An 18694-nucleotide genomic window follows, 5' to 3' on the forward strand; every position below is an offset into this window, starting at 1 on the left:
GTTTTAAGCTGGTTGGTGGAAAGTATAGAGGGGATGTCAGAGGCAGGTTCTTTACGCAGAGAGTTGTGAGAGCATGGAATGCGTTGCCAGCAGCAGTTGTGGAAGCAAGGTCATTGGGGTCATTTAAGAGACTGCTGGACATGCATATGGTCACAGAAATTTGAGGGTGCATCCATGAGGATCAATGGTCGGCACAACATTGTGGGCTGAAGGGCCTGTTCTGTGCTGTACTGTTCTATGTTCTATGTTCTATGTTCTATCATAAAAGCTTTAGTCCTGAGGGAGGCACGTTGCAACAATAAGAAGCAATAACCAGCAATAAGAAGCAGAAAGACCCCGAAGGGATTTGCAAACAAAAGCTGCTGACATTAAAATTGAAACGTCAACCAACCAGGAGTTAATGTTCATCAACGAGCTCAGGAGTAAGGGGCAAATAGGACGAGGAGCGAGTCAAGATGGGGAAGCAGAGGTTTCGATGACCACAAGTTGGCAGAGTGTGGCAGATGTGAAGCCGGCTGGTAGATCATCAAAATAATCAGATCCTGATGTAGCAAATGCAGGGCCGATGTTCACAGCCAGCAGATAAGCTGATGCCATCCAGTGATCTTAGGGAGGTGCAAGTGGACAGCCTTTATGATGTTACAGATATGTGGCTAGGAGTTCATCTTGGGGTCACATGCAACACCAACATAGCAGGCAAATTCCAGAGCTTGTGCTGGGGACTTGAAGATTTTGGTGCACAATGCATTAACATTTTGTCATCTATTCTCTCCTGTCTTTTTTTTTATGCATTCATGGAATGTTAGCCTAGGTACTGGTCAGAGGGCAGCTAACAGTCTGGAGTCACATGTCATCCAGACTGAGTTCGGATGGCTACAGGACATTAGTGATGACATTTTTGATGCATGATCAACAATAATCACATGATCAGGACCAGTTATCTTTTTAAATCCCACATTTTGGTGATTTGCCACATTGGGATACAAACACTTATTCCTAAGCGCATTCAAAAACATTAATTCCTGGTTTGGTGATGTTTCAATTTTAATGTCATCACACGGCCACCATCCCGTCCTCTGCTTCTTTAAAATGAGTTCAGTTTCTAACCTTTCTCCTGTTCTGGCAAAAGCTCATGAATGTGGAACATTAATGTTTGCTTCCCTTTATGTCTGATAGCTGAGCTTCCCGACTATTTCTGGCTTTCTCGGTTTCCATTTCAGATGTGTAGCACTCACACTATTTAACTTTTGTACATGCCTAAGGCCATGGAGCAGAATCTGAGCCCATGACGCTCTAACACAGAACTGAGCAAATTAAGACAGAGGCAAGCAGAATGCTTCCTCTCCGTTGCCAACCAATGATTTCTGCACCACAATGCAATTACATAAGCCTGTTTAACAGTGTTTTCCAAAACTAGATTCAATCTGCGCAACACAGTTATATTGGAATACAAACAATGGAATCATTTATATTACAATTTCTTGCAAGTCTCATTAAATGCTTGTGGTTAGAAATGTTTAAAAGCGATTTTAAAATTTTATTGTGATATATAGTCTTTCAGTTTCAAAACACATGAATTATTAAGATTTCCTTTCTCATTAAAGCCTACTGAGCTCAGCCATTGCTAATGGGAACTGCAGATGCTGGAGAATCCAAGATAACAAAGTGTGAAGCTGGATGAAGACAGCAGGCCAAGCAGCATCTCAGGAGCACAAAAGCTGATGTTTCGGGCCTAGACCCTTCATCAGAGATGCCCTCTGATGAAGGGTCTAGGCCTGAAACGTCAGCTTTTGTGCTCCTGAGATGCTGCTTGGCCTGCTGTGTTCATCCAGCTTCGCACTTTATTATCTTGAGCTCAGCCATTGTTCAGTTTACACATCCCCTAAGACTCTCACCAGTTTAGCTGCTGGGGTCTGTAATACATTTAGGCCCACACTAGTCTCAGAGGAGGATCTGCCTGATACAGAGCATTTGATTTCAGGAAGAAGTTCACAGATGTAGCAAATGGTCAACAAACGTTGATGCCTGAGACCACAGCAAACAGTGAAAAGTAATAATATCTTAGTAATGTTCTCAACTCCTTGGGCTCAACTGGCTTCTGTTCCTTTCCAATGTAACACCATGATCAGAAATGACTCTGTACAGCCTCAGCTGGTTATAAACTTTACTGGCATCTCCCGCTTTTCTAACCTGAAAGGGCCAGTGCACAGTTTTTATAGTAATCTGTCTGCTCACAGACCATGTGCCTTTCACTGTCCTAGTATCTGAAAGGAGAAAGATGTCATGTGGCTCAGAAAGGACAAGGTCATTTTTTTCTTATTCATTCATGGAATGAGGGCTTTGTTGGCTAGACCAGCATTTATTGCTCATACCTAATTGCCCAGAGGGCAGTTAAGAGTCAACAACATTGTCGTGGGTTTGGAGTCACACATAAAACAGACTAGGTAGGGGCTGCAGTTTCCTTCCCGAAAATGAACCTAACGGATTTTTCTGACAATCAACAATGGCCATCATTACACTCTTAATGCGAGTTTTTGTCTTAAATTCAATTCAAATTTGAACATCAATACTTTGGGTCTCAGGTTTAGCAATCCAATGTTTGTACCATTAGGCTATCACCTCTCCTTGCTTTCTGAGCATAATCGTGCTGGTGCTAATGAGCTTTTCTCCATTGGAGTTACACACAAATGCAGCAATGCCAAAATGTTGCTTTGCTGCCTAATACCTGAATTATTATTGATTTGATAGAATGTGCCGTATGTTCTGCTAGACCACTTCAGAGTGGATAGAGGGCTGGTGATGTCATGCAGGTCACCCCCAACTTATTATACATGTCCTGAAATGGTTTGCCAGTGAACTGAGGTCCATTGTCAGATACTGTTTGATTGTGAACGCCGAACAAACTGAAAACAGAGCCACATGTGTCCTTCATGCTCATACTTAGGTTGCTAAGTCACCAAACAATGGAAAATTTGGAGACGTAATCCAACCCAATAATGAATGGATCATCATGTGGATGTGGAGGCTCTCTCTGCTGCTGGGGCTATGTTTGGCATTGCCACACACATAGGTTTATAAATCACTTCTTAACCTGATTCATGTGGATTGATGCACTAGCTGCTTTGTGTGTTCAATGTCCATGTGTCTCTCATGTCATATTGATATGATATCCTGGCCTAATACTTTTAGTATTAGGGCTTGTTTGTCTTTGAAAATGGCTTATTGTGATGCTCCAAATGTGTGGTCAAAATGAACATCAGCCTTCCTGCTCCTCTGATGCTGCTTGGCCTGCTGTGTTCATCCAGCTCTACACCTTGTTATCTCAGATTCTCCAGCATAGGCAGTTCCTATTATCTCTCACACTTATCTGTGTTTGTTCTCAAAGTGATGTGTCAATGGTATAGTTCAGTTCATTTCCCAGAAGATCCCTCCTAATGGCTTTAATTGGGATGGAAGTGATGATTAATTCAGTGAACTTAAGCACTCTGCTGCAACATCTTCCCATAAATTGGTCAGTGGTCACTCAGGAGTTGATGCCTGTATGATATGAGTTTACACCAGTTCACCCTAAGGTTTATTTTTACCTTGAGTTGGTTTTCAAAAATCTCCTTAATCTGATTTGGATTTTTCTAATCTTCATGGATGCATTATTTAAGTTCATCTTTGCCAAAAATGGCAAACAAATTGTTTTAGTCCTCTTTTCTCAGCGTCCTCTATCACTTAATCTGAAAAATGGAAATGCATGTATTGTCTGCACGGTCATAATTCAGTAAGGGTGTCACTGGATGCCAATCCATTATGAGAAAGAACCTTATGCTATCCATGATCCCACGTTAAAAGCATTATAGTTTATCACCTTAAGCTGTGTGTCCCTGACTTTGTGGCAGTGTAAAGTAAAACTGTTGTTCCATTGGTCTTGGCCTCACCAAAGCTACTTGTTTAAGAATTGTAGGTTTTTGACTGAAGGCAATAAATATTAAATTTTTAAAAATTGTTTTAGTGTTTTAGGGTGTTTTCTTCTGGGAGCACTTTATTTAAAAATAACTTGTAGCAGCAAGCTCTCATATTTATTGCTTTTTTTTTTAAATGGAGAGTAAGAAGTAGCATATTCATGGTGCTCCAGAACAGATTTGTAACATTTAGTTTTGGTTGTATTTGTGACAGCAGCTTTTTAAAATAAGGCATCCTTAGAAAGTTCTTGTATTTTGAGAGAACAAACAGTCTAACCAAATATGAATGATCGTTGTTCTGTAGATCAATATAGTATTCTGTATTGACAGAAACTGATGTTGCTGAAAAGTGAGGAACTGCCACTTTTGTTGGAATCTTCTGTTGTCTTATTGTCATCAATTCGTTTTCAAATTGGAATATTGTATAGGTGGTTACCACTGTTACCACAGTGTGAGTTTGTCTGTTATTTTTCACTGTGGCAATTTTTATGCTACCCTTAAAACGTAAGTCAGAAATCACACAACACCAGGTTGTAGTCCAACAGGTTTATTTAGATTCACAAGCTTTCGAAGTGTTACTCCTTCATAAGGTGAAGTGGAGGGAAGTGCTTTACCTGATGAAGGAGCAGGGCTCCAAAAGCTTGTGATTTCAAATAAACCAGGTGGACTGTAACCTGGTCTCATGTGACTTCTGACTTTGTCCACTCCATTCCAATACCAGCATCTCCACATCTTAAAGCGTAAGAAACTGGACACGGATGACTTGGTAGTGGAGAATTCAACAGACCTTTATTACTGAAAACACAATATACAGACATTACTTTTTTCCAGACACTTCAGCGTCTGGTCTACCATCACGATATCAGATTAACAGTTTGTCACAGGATGTCATGCTTCAAGTGACCTCAGGCTAAGATGGAATGTGAGATCTTTATATCCTCTGGTCACATTCAATAAGGCACAGATGATTTCATAAGTGTGTCTCTTAAAGGTACACTGAGATACCGACTGCAGGACACAACCCAACATTCCTGAGCTCGAAAGTAAAGCATTGAAGGACTGAAGTGGTGTCTGAGTTGATCTAACAGCAGGTGGAGGTGGTGTTGGTGGTTTTCAGATATCAACTGGCATGGACGAAGGGTTGAGAAGGTTGGTAGCTGTAGTTTGTTTGGTGATGATTAGGGCACACACTTGGAGAGTTGCAGACACTGTACTTCCTGTGATTTACATTTGTTTCATCTAATATGTCGATGAAGGAGATGAGTTGAATATAAATAGGTTGAATTAGGACTTTAATGAGTTGCAAATGCCTGGAAATAATACAGTTGCCACTCAATGATAAAATCTTGGAGTCACCATCTAAAGATCAAGGGAAAAGTTGCAAAAGATCTCCTTGATATTGAGATTCTGGTTTCTTTTTTTGTTCTCCATTTCTTCCCATTTTCCTCACCATTATTTACACCACACCAGCAGGAGGCCATTCCATATTCAGAGTCTACAGTAGATGATAACAGCCCTAAGACTAGATCTCATTTTATTTGCACTCTTTGGAGGTTCAAAAGCTTAATACCCTTCAGTACTATTACAAAGCACATCAGCACACATGTGTTCTATATGGGATCATAGCACAAGTCTTTCCATTTTTCATGCGATTAATATCCTGGTGCATCAAATCACCTGCTCAGTATACAACCCACCTAGTTTTGCATCCAACAGCCAGTTTTTTAAAAAATTCTCACCTTTGTTTTCAATCCCGCCCTATCTCCTGCAGCTCCTAAGAACACTGCTTTTCCATTTTAGACACATTGCACATCACCACTCCATCGTTGGCTACCAGGATCTCAGCTGCCTATCTGTGGAAGCCCTTGCTTCCACTACCCTCCTTCCTTTATGTTGCTGCTTAAAATCTATTTCTTTGACTAAAATATCTTCTGGTTTAATACCTGCACAACACCTTCTGGTTCAGTGGCACACTTGAGCGAACGATGACCCTGAGGGTGCCTTATTGCATTCAAGATGCTATCTAAATGTAACTTGTTCTGGTTGTAAAGGAGATGGGATGGCTGCTCTAACAGCTCCATTAGATATCTGCTAGTAAATGAAGAGAAAGTTTGATCTTCATTTCTGGCCTTTTAAAGTTACATGTCTTCTGACTTGGATGATTTTTTTTGGCTAAAATCAACTTTTCCAGGCATTTCATGGAATAGGCAGGTCTTGAACCTGGGTCTTCTGATCCAGAGGTAGGACACTACCCACTGTGCTGCATAAACACCCTTTGAGATTTTCAATCACCTTGAGATCAGCAAAGCCCCTAGGCCTCTCCCTATAGTGGAAGGTTCCTTGCCCTTACACACTTACATCACGGTCATTGACCAAAACTCCGATCCTCTGAAATCATAGTATCCTTACAGTGAGGAAGCAGGCCATTCAGCCCATCGAGCCCACACAGGCCTTCTAAAGAACACACTAACCAATCCCTGTAGTCCTGCTTTTCACACGACTAGCCCACCTAGCCTTCACATCCCTGAACACTATGGGCAATTTCCCATTGCTAACCCACCTAGCCTGCACATCTTTAGACCATTGGAGGAAACCAGAGCACTCGGAGGAAATCCGCGCAAACATGGGGAGAATGAGCAAACTCCACACAGGCAGTTGCCTGAGGGTGGGGCTAGTCCTGGTCCCTGGTTCTGTGAGGCAGCAGTGCTAACTACTGTGCCACCCATAACCTCAACCATGGCGTTTCCTGGGTTTGAAAAGAGAAGAGGGTAGTGTCACACAGCAAACAGGGCATTGAGAGAAATGCAGGTGCACATCCTTAACTTGCCCGCTCAGGCTGTTCATTAAAGCTCACCATCAGAACATGCTAACCCCATATTCTTCTCATCAATTGCTTCCTCAAGTACAAGTATTTAGTTTTCTCTGTGTTACACAACTTTTGACTTCTTAACACAATAAAAGGAGGTTATACAACTCATATGACTCAACAGTTTCTTGTTTACAGGGAAAGTCTTTAATGCTGATTCGTGTGGGATGACTGATCACGAAACTGATAATGGCCCTTAAATAATAAAAAGACACACATCCCTTTGATAGGAAAGTGCGCTGAAGAAAATGGATCAGGTTTGGTTGAAGTTCTTTTGATGATGAATGGTTATTTTCATTCTTAATGCAGCCAGTGACCTCATTGCAGTGGGTTGCGGTGGGATGCTCTTCAGAGGGTCGGTGTGGACTCTGTGAGCCACATGGCCAGTTTCCTCACTGCAGGGATTCTATCATTGAACCTCATTTGGAGCTGCCAGTGATTTCCAAATTGAATGTACCCATTGATCTGTTAATGTTAGCTGTGCACTTCTAGCTGAGACAAGATAATCAATCACATAGACATTAGTCAGTTCCTCATGGGCACTGATACACACTGAAGCTAATTGTCAAATCTACACTGCCTGCCTGACAGGGCTGTATCCAACACTGTCAGTCTGACACAGATTGAAGCAGATACATTCCAGATCTGTATCGGCACCACCTCTTGCTCTCCAGAGGAGCTCGAACAGTTCATCCACTTCACCAACACCTTCCACCCCAACCTCAAGTTCACCTGGGCCATCTCCAACACATCCCTCACCTTCCTGGACCTCTCAGTCTCCATCTCAGGTAACCAGCTAGAAACTGATGTCAATTTCAAGCCCACTGACTCCCACAGCTACCTAGAATACACCTTCTCCCATCCACCCTCCTGCAAAAGTTCCACCCCTATTCCCAATTCCTCCGCCTCCACCACATCTGCTCCCAGGATGAGGCATTCCACTCCCACACATCCCAGATGCCCAAGTTCTTCCTGGACTGCAACTTTCCCCCTACAGTGGTCGAGAACGCCCTTGACCGCGTCTCCTGCATTTCCCTCACACCCTGCCCCCGCCACAACCGCCCTAAGAAGATCCCCCTCGTTCTCACATACCACCCCACCAATCTCCGGATACAACACATCATCCTCCGACACTTCCGCCATCTACAATCTGACCCCACCACCCAAGACATTTTTCCATCCCCACCCTTGTCTGCCTTCCGGAGAGACCACTCTCTCCACGACTCCCTTGTCCACTCCACACTCCCCTCCAACCCCACCACACCCGGCACCTTCCCCTGCAATCGCAGGAAGTGCTACACTTGCCCCCACACCTCCTCCCTCACCCTATCCCAGGCCCCAAGATGACCTTCCATATCAAGCAGATGTTCACCTGCACATCTGCCAATGTGGTATATTGTATCCATTGTAACCGGCGTGGCTTCCTCTACATTGGGGAACCAAGCGGAGGCTTGGGGACCGCTTTGCAGAACACCTCCACTCGGTTCTCAATAAACAACTGCACCTCCCAGTCGCGAACCATTTTAACTCCCCCTCCCATTCCTCAGACAACGTGACCATCATGGGCCTCCTGCAGTGCCACATTGAAGCCACCCAAAGGTTGCAAGAACAGCAACTCATCTTCCACTTGGGAACCCAGCAGCCCAATGATATCAATGTGGACTTCACAAGCTTCAAAATCTCCCCTCCCCCACTGCATCCCAAAACCAGCCCAGCCTGTCTCCGCTTCCCTAACCTGTTCTTCCTCTCACCCATCCCTTCCTCCCACCTCAAGCCGCACCTCCATTTCCTACCTACTAACCTCATCCCGCCCCCTTGACCTGTCCATCTTCCCTGGACTGACCTATCCCCTCCCTACCTCCCCACCTATACTCTCCTCTCTACCTATCTTGTTTTCTCTCCATCTTCGGTCTGCCTCCCCCTCTCTCCCTATTTATTCCAGTTCCCTCTCCCCATCCCCCTCTCTGATGAAGGGTCTAGGCCTGAAACGTCAGCTTTTGTGCTCCTGAGATGCTGCTGGGCCTGCTGTGTTCATCCAGCCTCACATTTTATTATCTTGGATTCTCCAGCATCTGCAGTTCCCATTATCACTATTTCAAATCCTTTTGTGACATTGTTTTCAAATTTACTGTTTCCATGGTTCTGAATGCATCGCAAAAATGCCTCTAGTTTGCTGCTGTGGTGTCTAGTGAACATGGCAGGGTCAGCCTTCAACTGGAAACATCCCCATTGGAATTTTAAGACCATGCTGAGAAGAACCAAATTCTAAAGGTATCCGTCAGACTAAACCTATGTTGGATGGTAAAGAATCATTTTGCTCTTGAGCTGATCTTCCTGCAGAGATGCAGTGTTAATATCAATCGATCTACATTCCCAAGTAATTGAGCCTAACAAAGCCAAGAAAACCTTCAAAGTTTACTTGCAATCAGTGAGTCTATTCTTATACACTGGTTCCCCAAGTTTCCTTCAAACCTTCTGTACCAACCTTGCTTTAGCCTTTTAAGACTTATCAAGGGATACCTTTTATAACTACACCCTTTGAGGTGATAGTGCTGGCTATCTGGCTCATCTATGTACATCCCAACTTCTCTCCAGCTTTGCATTTCATGCTATTTGACAGTTAATTTGCCTTCTAATTTGTTCGTAGCCACTAAGACTGCCAGCTAACATTCACAACTGGACCTGGTGACATTCCTGGCCTACACCGTATTCCTTGACCTTGTTAAATTAAACCCTCTGTCTTGCCTTCTATCTCTTTCTGGAATGTTACTGTTTGGTCTTCTCGTCCTATTAAGAGGGTTCCTTTCAACGGTTTGTGATCACTTTCCGGGGGCGCATTCACCACCAGAGTCACTGTCTGACGTTACCCCGGGTTATCCTCTCTTCTATTTTTGTGTTTCGTTCTCCCAATTGTGAGCATAAGCTCTAGCCCCTCATCTTGTACATTCACCAAGTTGTTATATTTTCTAGTTGCCTTCCCTGCTCTACTTCCAATAGTCATGTTTGTCCATTGTCTAGCTCCTTCTGGCAAATATTTGAATTTTGTGGAATGTCTGGCGTATCCTTGATTATCAGAATGTATCTGTTCTTCATGCATCAAACTGCCAGTTCTGACCGCTTTGTAGCTGTATAATGTGTGGTATCTCGTTTCCTCAACACTTCCTATAATTCTTCAAGAATCAACAAAATTGTAATCTAGGCCCAGGAACTTTGAAGAGTATATTCAAATGCTCAGAAAAGGGAGAGCTAATTGTAATCCCTTCCCAAGCTGGGGGCTGATCAATTATTGACATGGACATTGATGATAACCTCAGGCCTTCTGCAGGGAATGCAGCCGATAATTTAGTTTTGCTGATTTGCCAAACTATTCTGAACGATTTTGTCTGGATCTGCACAGTTAACTTTCAGATGTTGTCGGAAATCTCTCACTAACGAGAGCGACTGTCCACCTCAGAAATTCCATGTCATGGGTCTTGGGTTCTGTGGGCCTTTCTGTGGCTGATGATCCCTATCATAGAGGTGCATCTCTGACTACAGACATGGCAACTGTTCCCTGGAGGTGGAAGTGAGCCTTGGCTTTGAGACCATTGGCATTCACCTCTCCAGCTCCTTTGCCACTCTTCCACGTGCCAACAGGCGTTCTTGAAGAATTGTGTCCCTTCATACAGGAGTTTGCTCCAAATCAGTTTCTTCTGAACAGGCTTCACCCATGCATGTTACGTTTCTTGATGGAGTCTTTGAAACACTTCTTTTGTCCCCCTCTTGTTGAGTGCCTTCCTTGAGCTGGGTCAGAAAGATTTGCTTTGGCGGTCAGAACTCAGGCATCCTAAACACGTGTGAAGAAAAAAAAAATCAGAGTTAATGTTTCAAGGTCCTTCCTCAGAACTGGGTGACCCTTACTCAGAACTTCAGAAACGTTAGCTCTGATTTTTTTCTTCATAGATGCTGTCAGGCCTACTGATCTTTACCAGCAACTTCTGTTTTTGTTCCTGCTTTATAGCATCTGCAGTTCTTTCAGTTTTTATCCTAAACGCGTGGCTGGCCTGGCATAGTGGGTTACAAATTATCATGGCCTCAATGTTGGTGCTATTGGCTGTTTCAAGGATGTTGATGTTAGCCCATGTCCTTCCAGGTGATCCAGAGAGTCCACCTCAAACATCATGGTACTGCTCAAAGATCTCAAGTTGGCATCGATATGTAGTCCATGTTTTGGAGCCATTTGAAGAGTTAATAGGATGACTGCCTTAGACACAAGGCTCTTGGTATCTGCACAATGCCATGGTCATGCTTAGACATCTAAAGATGGTACTCACAGATTGGATGTATTGTTGAATTTCCCATTCATATCATCTGTGGGTGAGAGGTAGCTTTCCAGAAAGGGGAAATGGGAAGGGTCTCTCATTTGACTTCAATGGAGGGATGGACGCAAACTTGACCTGGGATGGGTTGGACTCAATTTGTGGTTGAAGTTGAGATCAATATGCTTCCACAAATGCATTAAGCAAAACTTGAAGATTCTCTTCGTGACAACAGAGATGGTATTTTCATCCCTATGCTTGGGAAGTTCGTTCTTGATAAGATGAAGAATGCTGGCGATGAAGATGGAGAAATGGGTTGGGAGGTGAGGACACATCCCTGCTTAACCCCTGTCTTCACCTCAAAGGACTCTGTCATATTACCATCAATGATGACCATTGCCAACAACTTGTCATGGAGGAGATGGAGGATGTTGATAAATTTCATGGGACTTGCTGGCCCTTTGACAGGACCTTCCATGGCATTTCTTGACTGAGTCAAAAGCTTTGGTCAGACCAATAAAGGCAATGTAGAGTGGTTGATATTGCTCCTGGAGTTTACTTGGAGTTGCCAAACAGTGTAGAATCATGTCCACAGTTCCATGGTTGGATTGGAAGCCACATTAGCTTTCAGGAAGGCTTTCCTCAAAGCCAGAGAGAAGCTGCTAGGTGAGCTTCAGCAGATGATCTTCCGATTGAGGGACGGTAGAGAGATTCCTCAGTAGTTCCCACAATCCACTTTGTCTCCTTTTTGAAGACAGTGATGATAGGAGCATCTCAGAAATCGGCAGGGATTTCATCTTTCCCAAATATTTTTCGGGAACAGTTGATGGAGTTGTTGGGAAAGCACTGCTTTCCTAAATTTGAAGATGTCCAGTCACAGTCTGCGTCTTTTCCATTCTTCAGGCATCTTGTAAAGGCTTCAATTTCTGCCACACCAGGTGGGAGGCCTTCTTGCGAATTACCAGATGTCCTCAAACATGCCTTGTCAAAAATTATGTCGTGATTTACGAGTTCACTGAAGTGCTCTCTCCATTGGGGGCTAATGTTTTCCCTGTCGCTCAAAAGTGTTCCATCTTTACTCTGCACTGGTTGAAGCCAAGGCTCCTTGGTCAGAACATCAGCTCGGTGACACTGAAGAAATTCTGGGTGTCGTGCTTGTCAGCAAGGATTTACAGCTTCTTAGTTTTCTCAGTCTGCTATTGATTCTTTATTTCCCTTGCTTTTCTTTCCAACTCCAAACCTTCAATTTGAGTTAACAAAGTGTGGAGCTGGATGAACACAGCAGGCCAAGCAGCACCTCAGGAGCACAAAAGCTGACGTTTCGGGCCTAGACCCTTCATCAGAGAGAGGGATGGGGTGAGGGTTCTGGAATAAATAGGGAGAGAGGGGGAGGCGGACCGAAGACGGAGAGAAAAGAAGATAGGTGGAGAAGAGAGTATAGGTGGAGAGGTAGGGCCTCCTTCAGTGCCACAAGGATGCCACCCGAAGGTTGCAGAAACAGCAACTCATATTCCGCTTGGGAACCCTGAAGCCCAATGGTATCAATGTGGACTTCACCAGCCTCAAAATCTCCCCTTCGGAATATGAGTTGCTGTTTCTGCAACCTTCGGGTGGCATCCTTGTGGCACTGAAGGAGGCCCTACCTCTCCACCTATACTCTCCTCTCCACCTATCTTCTTTTCTCTCTATCTTCGGTCCGCCTCCCCCTCTCTCCCTATTTATTCCAGAACCCGCTCCCCATCCCCCTCTCTGATGAAGGGTCTAGGCCCGAAACATCAGCTTTTGTGCTCCTGAGATGCTGCTTGGCCTGCTGTGTTTCATCCAGCTCCACACTTTGTTATCTTGGATTCTCCAGCATCTGCAGTTCCCATTATCTCTGACTTCAATTTGAGTTCTTCTCTTTGCCTTTGCTGGAGATGTTGTTTTGCTAGGAATGGACAGTTTTCTTCTTCTTGTCAATGATATCTTCGATGACATGGTCATTCTCGATGAGACAGTTGTCTAACACCTCAGTGACCAATACAATGCCCTCTTTTTGATCCACATTCTTTCCATCTTCTGTTTTCATGTCTCATTTCAAAAACGTTTACCATTGTGCCTATCCATATCATAATATTTTGAACCATACTTAAAACATTAATTGTCCATGACCCGGGTATTTCTTGGTTCAGTTTTAAATTGTAAGCCATAAATTCTATCTGCTTCTCAAAATTGTCATAAACATTTTTGCCCCTATTTCTCTTATGAAAATTTCTTCTTTCACCCTGTATCTATGTCTCTCCAGCCCATAAGGATAGTATCCTCGATTTTCTGTCAAATGGCCAATAACCTCACTTGCACAAGCATGCTGTTGGAATGGAATGCTTTTCAAATAATTTCATTTCTGTGTTTCCTTCAGTTGTTCCAGCAATGTGTGTTATCTATAAAATTAACTCCCATTTAAACCTGAACTCCAATAATGATTCTCTGGCAAAGTCTCATAATCTAAATGTTAGAACAAACTGGAAAATTTCCAGTTGAAATTTCTCCAGTCTTGTATACAATGTATTAATTTCCATTATTTACTCCTTAAAGGAGCAATCCTCACTCTTTCTGTATTTGTCAAAATCTGTCAATACCTCTTAAGTAAAATAGTCTTTCTTGGTACTTTTTTTATCAATTGAAAAATAAGAATTTGTCCAAACATTCATTTTTGTTCAAAGCGCTAACTTCCATTCCTAAACAACTTTGCTTCTTGTCTGAGTTTTGTGTGGGGACAAAGTACCAAGACCATGTTTGTTTCCTCTTTGATAAAGAAATAACAGGCCCACAGGATTACTTCATTCCTCTACCGCTCATAGGGTTCACTTTTGGAAAACAAAGGTGTATAAACATACCTAATTACTTCACATTTAGATTCTGCAATCTAAATAAAGTTTTCTTCAAATTGCTCTTGGGTTCGGATATTGCATAGTTTACATGGAGCCATAGAATCATACAGCATGGAAACAAACCCCTTGCTCCAGCAAGTCCATGCCAAACATAATCCCAAACTCGACTAGTCCCACCTGCCTGGTCCTGGCCCCGATCCCTTCAAATCTTTCCTATTCATGTATCCACCTAAATGTCTTTTAAATGTTGTAATTGCACCTGCATCCATCCATTCCTCAGGAAGTTCCACCCTCTGTGTAAAAAATTTGCATCTTACGTCTTTTCAAAATATCTCTCATCTCACTTTAAAAATGCGCCCCTTAGTCTTGAAATTCCCCATCCTAGGAAAAGACAATTCCCATTTATTCTATCTATACTTTTCACAATTGTATAAACATCTGTCAGGTCATCTATCAACCTTCTACGCTCCAGTGAAATACCTCCCAGCCTATCCAGCCCACTATCCTCTGCGACCAATGTTAACTACCGGAGATTAAAACGCACATTAACAATATTTAATCATATGCTTCTCCTGCCAGAGTTTTGGCTCAAGTTGACACATCACAAGCACCAATCAAAATTTGTTTGCCAAATTTACAACACGATCTCATCTAATTAACCCTTAATTCTATTCATGAGCCTGTGGCTTTGTTCCATTTGATTTCAGACATCCCTCCCACACGAAATCTAGATGATGTGGAAGTGTCGATGTTGGTCCGGTGTGGACAAGATCAGAAGTCAAATGACACCTGGTTATAGTCCAATAGGTTTATTTGAAATCACAAGCTTTTGGGCTACTGCCCCTTCATCAGGTCAGGCAGCATCCATGGACAGAGAGCAAGTTAATGCTTTGAGTTTGGATGACTCGTAATCAGGGCTCAATGACTGATGAATTTGCTTTAGAAAATGTGACAAACAATAGCAGAGGAGTAAAAATGAGTTAATTTCTCAGCTGACATCGGATGGGTTAGAAGGTTGGGCTCATTAATATCTGCCAAGAGATTTTACTCATGAATGAGATGTATCCCTTGCTCTGTCTCTGCTCCCGTAACATCTCGAGATTACATCATATTGTGGCCTAGTGTGAAAGTTTTAAAAGAACAAAGAATGCAAATGCAACAGGAGCAGACTGGAAAAGTGTTGGAATCCCATGCCCAGTATACTTCTGGAACCAATTTTGAGTCTCACTGCATTGAAGAGTTTAGAGATTGTAAGGGAGGAAAGGCCACAGGTCCTCCCCACAGTGAAGGTTAGAGATAATCAGACATTGAATTTCTTTCAGGCTGAAGTAGAGTCTTGGACTCTCAAGGAATCAAGAGATCCAGGAAGTGCGCAAGAAAGCAGAGATGAAGCTGAAGATTAGCCTTGATCATACTGAATGTCACAGCCAGCGGAATGATCTTCTCATGCACCTATTACAGTCCAGTCTTGTTACACATCCCTTACCTGACTGACTTACACATTGTCCACCTCAGCCTAATGTTAAAGGCTAGCTCTCTTCAGAAACAAAAACAGAAATTTCTGGAAAAGCAGGTCTGGCAGGATCTGTGGAGAGAAATCAGAGTTAACGTTTCGGGTCCAGTGACCCTTCCTCAGGGCAAGGGTCACTAATCCAAAAACATTAACTCTGATCTCCCTCCACAGATACTCCCGGGCCTGCTGAGCTTTTCCAGCCATTTCTGTTTTTGTTCCTGATTTTCAGCATCCACACTTCTTTCAGTTTTTATTTAGCTCTCTTTGGAGTTGACATCTTTCAGGGGCTATGATTCTGAGGCTTAATCCACTTGTGTGATGTTAGATCTAAAAGGGTAACAATGAGGCCAATGTAGCCTCTAACCCTCTCTACAGCCATAATCCAGTGGAGTTTGGCTTTCCCCATAGACCCATTGGTCCAAATAGAGCATGCCCCATATCGGTTTGATACATGTAGCTCTGGTATGAGTTGATGGCTGTGATACCCTTGGCGTTATTGGCAGGGGCCATACTTATTTTGAATGTTCTCTGCAGATGTCCTCCCATCAAGCTCTCCCACTGGCACCCTGGAACCTATGGGGGGCATTGCCCTTACTTGTCAGAAAGTGGATGTAACCACAGTCTGAGGATATGGTTAGTGGCACAATGGCAGCTCTAGGACCTGCTGATCTCCCTGTCAATGCATTCTTTCATCTGATATCATTCCAACAGTTATATACCAGACTGAGGCTCATTCAGACTAACTTAACTCTGCGCATGCACTGCGAGTTTTTGCACCTTGTGCCTCAAGCTGCTGGTGTTACTGGAAGAACGGTCTTCTCATTTTATCTCCTTTGCAATGTGTTCCCCATCTAACAATCTCTCAGGAAATGTACAACCTGGCACACAGCAATGATGGGTAAGGTCAGGACGTCACACTTTTCAATGCTCTAACAGAGAGCTTGCAGGAAAATGGTGATAATAAAGGCTTTCTTTTCCACTGCAATACCTTCCAGGCATCCTCATGTGAGAATAAGAAGCACCTCCAAAATGTTCTTCCAAAACTATGCATCTAAAACATTGAAGAAATCTGTAACAGTTCTGTAAATAATGCAATAAAATTATTGCAAACCCTATCATTCATTAAGCACCTGAAAATGCGAATGAAACTTCTCAATCAGTTCTGAGGGTGTTATAGTCATTGAAGTGGGGTGCAGGAGTAAAAATGTCTTTAGCAATTGTATAGACTCTTGGTGAGATTGCACCTAGAGATCTGTGTGCAACTTTTGTCTGTTTATCTAAGGAGGTAGGTGTGTATTTTCCACAGAAGGAGTGCAATAAATGCATTAAAGGCTCATCAGACTAATCCCTAAGATCGTGGGACTGTCCCACAGGAAGTGAACAAAGTCAGAAATCACATGACACCAAGTTATAGTCCTGCAGGGTTATGTGAAAACACGAGCTTTCATAGCGCTGCCCACTTGTCGGGTGACTTCACCTTATGAAAGAGCAGCGCTTCGAAAGCTTGTGATTTAAAAAGTAACCTGCTGCTGTGTAACTTCTGACCATGAGAAGCAAGAGGAGAGACTGATCCTGGATCCTCTTGAGTTCAGAAAAATGAGAGGTGATCGCATCAAAACGTTCAATATTCTTACCGGGGTAGATGCAGGAAAGCGGGTCCGAGGGCCCTGAGCCAGGAGATACAGTCACAGAATAATGGGATGCCATCTATAATTGAGATGCTAGGATTATGAATCTTTAGAATTGGCTCTCCAGAGGTTTACTAAGCCTCATATATTTTGCATGCTCAAGGCAGAAAACGATAGATTTTCAGATATTAAAAACATCAAGACACATGGGGATAGCAGGGGAAAATGGTGCTTAGTTAGAAGATTAGCTAAGGTTGAGTGGATGGAAGCTCAGGGGCTGAATGGACAACTTCTGGCATTTCCTATGACTCAACATGTTCTCTGCTTTTCTCTCCAGAGATGCTGCCAAACATGCTGAGTATTTTTCAGCTCTTCCTGCTTTTAATTGTTCTTTCAAACACCTTATGGGGTTGTTGTAACTTTTTGAATTTGTTTCTGCTTTTCATTCCAGATTTTTTTTTAAAAAATCAATTTAAATGTATTGTCATTCAAAACCACAGCGCTAGTTTAGGCTGACATTTCATGCCTAGTCCCTTCATCAGAGAGGGGGATGGGGAGAGGGAACTGGAATAAATAGGAAGAGAGGGGGAGGCGGACCGAAGATGGAGAGAAAACAAGATAGGTAGAGAGGAGAGTATAGGTGAGGAGGTAGGGAGGGGTTAGGTCAGTCCAGGGAAGATGGACAGGTCAAGGAGGTGGGATGAGGTGGTAGGTAGGAAGTGGAGGTGTGGCTTGAGGTGGGAGGAAGGGATGAGTGAGAGGAAGAACAGGTTAGGGAAGCAGAGACAGGCTGGGCTGGTTTTGGGATGCTGTGGGGGGAGGGGAAGAACTGGGCTGGTTTTGGGATGCAGTGGGGGAAGGGGAGATTTTGAAGCTGGTGAAGTCCACATTGATACCATTGGGCTGCAGGGTTCCCAAGCGGAATATGAGTTGCTGTTCCTGCAACCTCCGGGTGGCATCATTGTGGCACTGCAGGAGGCCCATGATGGACATGTCGTCTGAGGAATGGGAGTGGGAGTTAAAATGGTTCGCGACTGGGAGGTGCAGTTGTTTGTTGCGAACTGAGCAGAGATGTTCTGCAAAGCAGTCCCCAAGCCTCCACTTGGTTTCCCCAATGTAGCGGAAGCCACACCGGGTGCAATGGATACAATATACCACATTGGCAGATGTGCAGGTGAACATCTGCTTGATATAGAAGGTCATTGGCCTTGGGAACCCTGCAGCCCAATGGTATCAATGTAGACTTCACAAGCTTCAAAATCTCCCCTTCCCCCACCACATCCCAAAACCAGCCCAGTTCTTCCCCTCCCCCCACTACATCACAAAACCAGCCCAGCTTGTCCCCTCCCCCCACTGCATCCCAAAACCAGCCCAGCCTGTCTCTGCTTCCCTAACCTGTTCTTCCTCTCACCCATCCCTTCCTCCCACCTCAAGCCGCACCTCCATTTCCTACCTACCACCTCATCCCACCTCCTTGACCTGTCCATCTTCCCTGGACTGACCTATCCCTTCCCTACCTCCTCACCTATACTCTCCTCTCTACCTATCTTGTTTTCTCTCCATCTTCGG

The sequence above is a fragment of the Stegostoma tigrinum genome, chromosome 37, assembly GCF_030684315.1.
Source record: "Stegostoma tigrinum isolate sSteTig4 chromosome 37, sSteTig4.hap1, whole genome shotgun sequence".
NCBI classification, from domain to species: domain Eukaryota; kingdom Metazoa; phylum Chordata; class Chondrichthyes; order Orectolobiformes; family Stegostomatidae; genus Stegostoma; species Stegostoma tigrinum.